Consider the following 7811-nt stretch of genomic DNA (forward strand, 5'->3'; position numbering starts at 1 on the left):
CCCTAAATGCCTAAAACRGYTCCAAGAGAGCTGGAGAGASASAAGGGCCTGGAGTGACAGGRGAATGGCTTCAAACTGACAGAGGGCAGGGTTAGATTAAAGATTGAAAAGAAATTCTTGACTGTGGAGGGTCAAATATCTACTAGAACAGGTTGCCCAGAAAAGCTGTGGCTGGCCCATCTCTGGAAATGTTCAAAGCCAGGTTGGACAGGCTTMGAGAAACCTGGGATAGTGGAAGGGGCTGGGATGAGATGAGCTTTAACATCTGTTCCGAGCCAAACCCATCTGTGGTTTCACATAAACCCCCATGTGCCTCTAGCAGCCTGTGCACAGTGTTTTTTCTTACATTTGGGGTCATTCTGTGCAGAGCCTGAGAGCAGCATTCTGGAAATCCTTGTGCAGAAACAAGTGCTTCTGAGACAAGAAAAAAAAAAACGTCCAGAGCCTGCACTGTGCAGAGCCAGTAGTTTCTGCAGATGGATGTCCATGGCTGCAGGGAGACAGCTTTTCTGCCTCACTTGCACTGTACATCTATGACCTCATGCCAGCAGGTCTTGCCTCTGTCACTTGACTGCCTTCTGACAAACTCCAAGTGTCCCTGCTGCTGGCTCCTACATCAGCTTTGCTTCGAGGCAAGGTAAATAATGAGTGATAAGCAGCAGCTGCCCAAGAACACCAGGTAACAGGCTAAATTCCTGAAGAAAATACCTTTAAAGCCTGCAGTGATTGAGTGAGCAGTTGCCTCTTGGACTGAGCAGCTGTGCAGGAGGGGTATTGCAGAAATATTGCAGACCAGCTGAGGAGGAGGGTCCTTGATCCTACTAAGCACTTCTGAGAGCCCCAGCTCTTCTCTCCTTGGCTGAGTCGCTGTTGGCTCTCTGCTAAAAGTGAGACTTTTTGAAACATCTTAATTGTGACCATTTGGACGGTTCTTTGCCTGTAGGGTGAACCAACTTCATTTCCTTTTGATTTATTCATTCATTCTTCTTAGCTATCAGAACTCTTCAGTGCTCTGATCGCTTTATCCAAGCCACCAGAGTTCATGTRGAGTTTCAGGGAGGGATTGGTCAGAGGGAGCTCTCCTGTTATGGGACTGCTGCTTTCCTATGAAGAAAGTCGCTACCAACATCCCAAAAGCCTCCACTTACGTCCCAAGAGGTAAATGACCCTGTGGAAGCTGGGTCTGCAGATCTACAGGGACTCATAGAACTGTTCAGGTGGGAAAAGCCCTCTAAAATCATCGAGTCCAACCATTCCCCCAGCACTGCCAAGCCCACCAYTGAAYCCTGTCCCCAAATGTCACATYTACACGTCTGTATAACCCCTCTAGTCCCCTCGGCAAGGAGCTGCAGGGCTCTTTCACCTGTCCTGCTCCAGGTCAGGGGAACATCGCGATCGGGCGCCTGGAGGGAAGATGAACTCGCTGTGTAAGAGGCGGGCTGGGGGAGCCGTTTGCCCGCAAACCAGGCGCGCCCCCGGCTCCGGGCCGCTCCCCCCGGGCTCCCCCCGCCCCGGCTCCCCCAGACCCTTCCCCGAGGGCGGCCGGCAGCCGGGGCCGCCCCTCCTTCGCCGGGAAAGGGAAAGCGAAAGCGGAGCGCGGTGTCACACGGAGCGGGGCCGCGGCTGGAGCGGGGCTGGGGGCGCCGGGAGACCCCGGGAGAGGTGAGCGGGGCCGGACCCGGGATGGGAACGGGCTGGGGGCTGAGAGCGGAGCGGGCAGGGGGCTGGAGAGCCACGGGAAGGGGCTGCGGGGCTGTGCGGGGCTGTGCGGGGCTGTGCGGGGCTGTGCGGGGCTGTGCGGGGCTGTGCGGGGCCGTGCGGGGCCGGCGGTGCCGGGGGTCCGCGGGTGGATGCCGGGGCTGGCGGGTCCGGCAGCGGGGATGGAGGGAGCGGCTGCCGCCGGGTTCCTCGCCGGCTCCTCGGCGCTCCCCTCCTCATCCCCTCAACCTCCTCCTCTTCATCCTCCTCCTCCTCCTCGCCGCCGCGGGCAGTGCGAGCTCGGGAGTGGTACCCGCCCGTTCGGGATGAGCCGGGGGTAAAGCCCCCTCCGCCCCCCATCCCCGCCCCGCTCCCGCCGCTGCCGGGTCCCGCCGGCTCCTGCACCCCACGGGCTCGGTGTTGTGAGCTGCTGTTGAAGCCTCTGAAAGCCTGACTTTCGTATGTATTTATCACTCGAAGGTAGTAAAGAATAGTCATAGGTGTCCTAGAGAAGATGTGGATGCCTGTTCAAGGSCAGGCTGYATGGAGCTTGGAGCAACTTGGTCTAGTAGGTGTTCCTGCCCACGGCAGGGGGTTGRAACTSAACGAGCTTTAAGGTCCTGATCGAGCCACACCATTCTGTGGCTCTAGGATTCTGTTTGGTGGGTTTCTTTGGTCTGTGAGTTCCCCAAACTCTACCGCCTAGGGAGTTGGTCTCTGCTGCCCAATGCTCTGATCGTTCAGTTTATCCCACGGCAAGTTCCCATCTTTGAGTTTCCAGTTGCTTATAACTCTGCCAAGTTCGGAGTTTGAGCTGAAAATGTYCTGACCTGGCTGACTGCCTCAGCTTGGCTTTTCTTTCTGTATTCGTTTATTTTCTTCCAGCAAAGAGGGAGGCAAGGACTGACCCTTGGCTCTCAGATGGCCATAGTTCTGGTGACCTTTCCTTGGAGCCATACTGCTACCCCAGCTCCAACCAACAAAGAGTTTATATGTGGGAAAGRAGAACAGATTTTGTAAAGCTCTGTTGTCCAAGCATAAGCTGATTTGCATGTATTATTATAAACTATAAGCTTAATTTCTTTCWGTWCTATCTCAAGTCAAGTATTGATTGTAGCTCTGGTACACTCTGCTGATGGTGGAGCCAGAGCACGAAGAATAGGTGAAGRAACCTGAAGAGGGTGAGAAATAAAYGTGGGTTTAGCACACACCACTGGAATTGTGTGGGATAAGAGAGTAAGGTTGAGGTTGGACTAAGACTACGCTAAAAGTTGTTGAGGATGGAGATTGGTGARGAGAGGGTCGTCCCAGAGGTAGCTGCTGTGGAGCTGAGTGCCCCAGGCTTTACCCTTGCCTTGGCAAATGAAATTGAGTTTGTTCCTCTAGCAACAGCTGTGATCTTTGCTTTCCCTTTGARGACAGAGCCTTCAATATGTAACAACTGAAGCCACGCTTAGGACTTGCCTTTCTTCCAGCCCAGCTGTAAGCCAGTGAGGAGCAGATAACATCCTTCAGCTTCCCCTGCAAAGAGCTGCTGGGGCAAGCAAAAATGCATGCTGCAGCTGGGGACTAGATCCTCCACAGCCAAGGGTGTGCTTGGAAAGGCAGGCAGTGTTCAGCCCATACTCACTGTAGTTCATGTGTTCATTTGCTTTTTTTTTAAACTGAGAGTGGGTACATGCCCTCAGGCACAAACCTGGCCCAGGTACCCTGCAGGCACTGAGAGGGCTGGAGCCAGGCTACAGGAGCAGACAAACGGTTTGGGCAGTGGCTGAGTGAGCCATGCTCTGGCATCCCTGTCCCAGGCAGTTGGGATGGAGGGTGTTCTGGGAGCAGCAGCTAGAGGACTTGGCTGTCTCCAGAGCCCAGCCTTGTCACAGAGTGCTTGGTGTGATGATGCAGGCAGGAGCAGCACCTGAGGAGATGCTCCTTCAGAACTGCTGAGTGCTCGGAGCCGCCATAGAACTGATCTTTGGATGTGTAAAATGCTTGTTGACTTGGAAATCAGGTGTTGTATGTCAGTCACTGGAACTGGAAAGCATTATTGTCCCTGCACTGCCTCAGATCAGGGAAATGAGACCGCAGTGCCCAGCCCTGGCATCACACAAGGACCATTCTGGCAGAGTGTACCCTGGAAGAGCTGGGGAGGTGATGCAGTTTGCCTTCAGAGCGGGGTTTTACCAGCACAGAGAGAACACCTGGGTTAGGCAGTTGTGACTGAGTGAGTGAGTGAGTGAGTGAGTGAGTGAGTGAGTGAGTGAGTACCCTTTGGCTGATGCAGGGAATGGGGCAGGGACAGCACAGGCACATTGGTGTTGCCCAGGTGTCATTACAGGCATCTTGTAATGATTGCTAGGGGATTTTAATTTTTAAGAGCTCTGTGACCATGGTTCTGCTGTTTCTCCATCAAAACATTGCCCCCAAGGCACCTGAGCCCATTCTGATTCTGTACCTACAGTTTCATCATCGGGAGAGGTGTGTGAGCTCTGGCACAGGAAACGCTGGGTGAGTTTGGCCCATGGGTGCTTGTTCACCTTCTCAGGTCTTGGGCACTGGTACCAGTTCGTGCTGCTGGGAGCTGAGCACAGTGCTGCACTGGGATCAGGGCATGCTGGTGAACAGCCAAATCCTCGGCTCTGTCAGGGACCATCCTTCCTCCACTTTCCGCAGTCTTTCTTCCCCTTGCTGTRTTTATAACAGCAATATTAGCAGGGCTTTCCAAATTGCCCTGGGGACAGTGGGGGGACAGTGCATGGGAGTTGTGGGTGACATTATTTTTTGTGTTGAAAGCACCCAGATGCCAGAACCCTCACCACAGATGCCCTTTCTTATCTTCTGCTTTCTCTTTTGCAAACATGCTGCAGACTGGACTGCTTTTATGATTAACTTGCTGCTACAAAGCAAACACTGCTCCGTGTGTGTGCTAATACACACATAAAACTGTGTGTTTTTTCTGCTTTTTGCATGGAGGTGCAGATTTTACGTGCAATAATCTGACTGGGTGACTGAGACAAGCCTTCAGAGCTGAAATGTTTATTCAAAAGCAGAGCACGTAGCACAGCAGCACGGCCGGTGTGCTCAGACTAACCTCGGTCCTGGCCTGGGAGGGGGCCAGGCAGGAATTGCCGGGACACCTCCAAAACAGGTCCCTAGCAGCCAGCAGGCTCCTTGGGGATTTCTCCTGTCCCCCCGTGCAGTTGAGGARGAGCAGGGACTCTGGAATTGTCCCTAGGGCTCCCAGCTCTCTGCCTCCAGAGCAGTGCATCTCCGAGGGTGGCTGTGGAAGCTCCCCCTGCACTGTCACTGCCCGCCCTCTGCCAGATCCTACCCAGCCGTATCTCGGTGACCTGGGAAACTTCAACAAGGCCTTGTGTGCGAGTTTCTGAAAGGTTTATCCTCTGGATTATCCGTATGATGTGTCCCCTCCTGCTGCTGCTCTCTGCCTCCCCACCTCGCCTGCTTCAACCTCCACTTGAGCTCAGGCTGAGTGTGCTGCTCCACCGAGTCTTCACTGACCGTAAATCAGCTTCACTATCCCATTTAGCCCGAAATACCCGTGCAGAGTCAAGTGTGACCCGAACTGTGACTGAAGGCAGCGTGTGGCTCCCTGTCGGATGTGCAGGGCACCTGCAGCGTGTCCTGGAGGCTGTGAAAACTGTCGGGTTTCCTGCAAAAGCACGGGAGGAGGGATCAGGGTGGGACAATGCACTCTGTGAGGGCTTTTGGCCATTCCTCAGCACTTCTGCAAGAGCCACAGCTCTGCTGGGGAGTCCCCAGCGGTGGCCATGCGCTGGAAGGGACCTTCCCTCCCCCCAGTGCTCATTCCAGTGCTCCCACTCCGGGTAAATGCTTTTTTTTKGGATGACTTCTGGACTGGAACTTCATAGGGAAGCGCAGGTGGGGTGAGGCTGGAAGGAGGGGACTGGAGGAATGTCCCGTGTGGAGGTGAGCTGTGCATTCCTCTGGGGACTGCAGAGGGCAGTGGCACCCACAGGAGCTGCGGGTGCTGCCTGGAGGAGCTGCCCAAAGCAAYCCTGGCAGCCTGGGAGGAGCTCGGAGCGGTACTGATCGGCAGTATGGGTTTTTGCAGCCGTTGCCGGGGGATCTGTCTCGGATTGCCTTGCTCTGCACAGTCTCTGCAAGTGCTGGTGGCTGCCAGGGGCTCCCTGCTGCCCCAGCCCCTGTGCTGCCATTCCTCCTGGTGGCAGTGGGGACTGGCCACTGAGACCATGGCCACAAGGCCACTGAGACCATGGCCACAAGGCCACCGTGGTGCTGCCCTGATGGAGAGCACATCTGAGTGCAGGAACGAGACCCAGCCATGGTCACGGCAGCATTGCTGAGGCTGCTGGGGACCAAGGGCTGTGCACAGGGCCCTCTCCTGCCTTCTCGTTCCATTCCCAGCACAGTTCCTGCTGCCAGCCCCACGGGAAGGAGTCTCTGAGTGCCTGCAGCAGTGGATCTGGACCATGGGACAGGACCATGGGGAGATGTGAGGCTGAGGTTCAAAGGGAAGATGCTCAGGTGCAGCCAAGGAGGCCCCACGGTCACACACTGCAGGTGGTGTCACCTTGCATGGTCCTGCCATGGTCTGACACTTTGGGGCAGCCTCCACGTCTGTATCTGGGGGAGGGGGAACGGGGAGGGGTTTGAAGGAGGGGCTCAGCTCAGGGACCCCCAACTTGCTGCCTGTGAGGGACTTGGGCACTCTGAAGAGYTCCCAGCTCCTGAGGAGCCCTGGGAAAGGAGCAGCAGCTCTGAGAGGTCTYGGAGGAGCATCTCAGGTGGAGAGCAGAGAGCTCCTGGCCCTATCAAAACTGTCAGGAAAAAATTAATGCACTGAGTTCTGTTTCATCATTCTAAGATCAAAATCTTGTGCCAGAGCTTTGCTTTGAGTGCCTGGATGAGCATGTGGTTTGCTGCACATTCTTTGCCCTTCTCTGCACTTTATTTTGCTCACCTKTTCTCTCACCTGCTGAAAGGGCAGCTGGCAGTTGTCCCTCTTCCTCAACAGAATGTTCCTGTGTTTCWATTTAATGCCAATATTTGCTGTACACAATAACTATGCTGTCTGGAAGACAGAAGGGGCCTCTGCCATCCTCCCTAAGCCTTTGTCAAGCTTGTGCCCACAAGGACTTTCTTGCCCTTGGGGCCCAAACCTCCACCTCCAGCCTTCCCCATTCCCAAAGACTGGATTATGGGTCCATTTTAATTTTGTCCATTTTTTCCCTGTAGAAGCTAAAATCAGCCTCTGGCAGTGGCTTTGAGCTGCAGGATGGGAGTCACATCTGCCAGGTTGGGGGCTCTTCACAGACTGAAAGCCAAACCATTGGATTCACCCCTGTGTTGAGTTTATCCCCAGGGTTGGAGCTCAATCTCAGGTCTGTGGTGTGACAGCAAAGAGCTACAGCATGGCTGAAAACGATGTTTAAAGACAGAACACAGCTGGCTTTGTATCTGTGTCACTCGAGGATCCGTGATGTGTGCCAGGCAGCTCTTTCCTTCGTGGCCCAGAGGCCTGCGGTCATCTTTGTCCGTGGCTGTGCTTCATCAGGAGTTGCAGTGTCCTGCCTCATGTTTGCCATGGCTTGCTCCCTCTCTGACCCCCATCCCGCCCTTTCCTGTCCCATTCTGAGCTGTGCTGCACTTATCACTTCACAGCAGCCRTGGACATCTGCCAGGCACAGCCCTGTCCTGGAGCCAGCTCAGCTCAGTGGCTAAAAAAAGCAAATACAGTAAATTTTTTAAATTGCTCCAGGTTTTTTAATGAGTGCTATGGACCATTGTGGGGGAAATCGCTGTGCACTGTACACCGAGTGCAGGTGGGAGAGTGGAGGAAACCTGGAGGGGGTTATTTGTAGAAGAGGGATTTGCAGGAGAGCAGAGGTGGGCTGGGGCTGGTGRAGAAACTGCAGGTGGATTTGACTGAAGAAACATGCAAAGGAGATGTGAGGTGTTGTCACCGGAGGGACAGTTAAGCTGCTGCTAAAAGTGCTCAGTGACTTCAGAKGAGCGTGAGTCAGTCCCCTTTGTCTTACAGAACCTTTGCATTTATTTTAGCAAAATATGTCCACAACTTGTTCTGCCCRAACAAGCCTCTCCCAGGTGAGACA

Source organism: Malurus melanocephalus, unplaced genomic scaffold (assembly GCF_030028575.1).
Source record: "Malurus melanocephalus ecotype Western Australia unplaced genomic scaffold, MMel_1.1 scaffold_657, whole genome shotgun sequence".
Lineage (NCBI taxonomy): Eukaryota > Metazoa > Chordata > Aves > Passeriformes > Maluridae > Malurus > Malurus melanocephalus.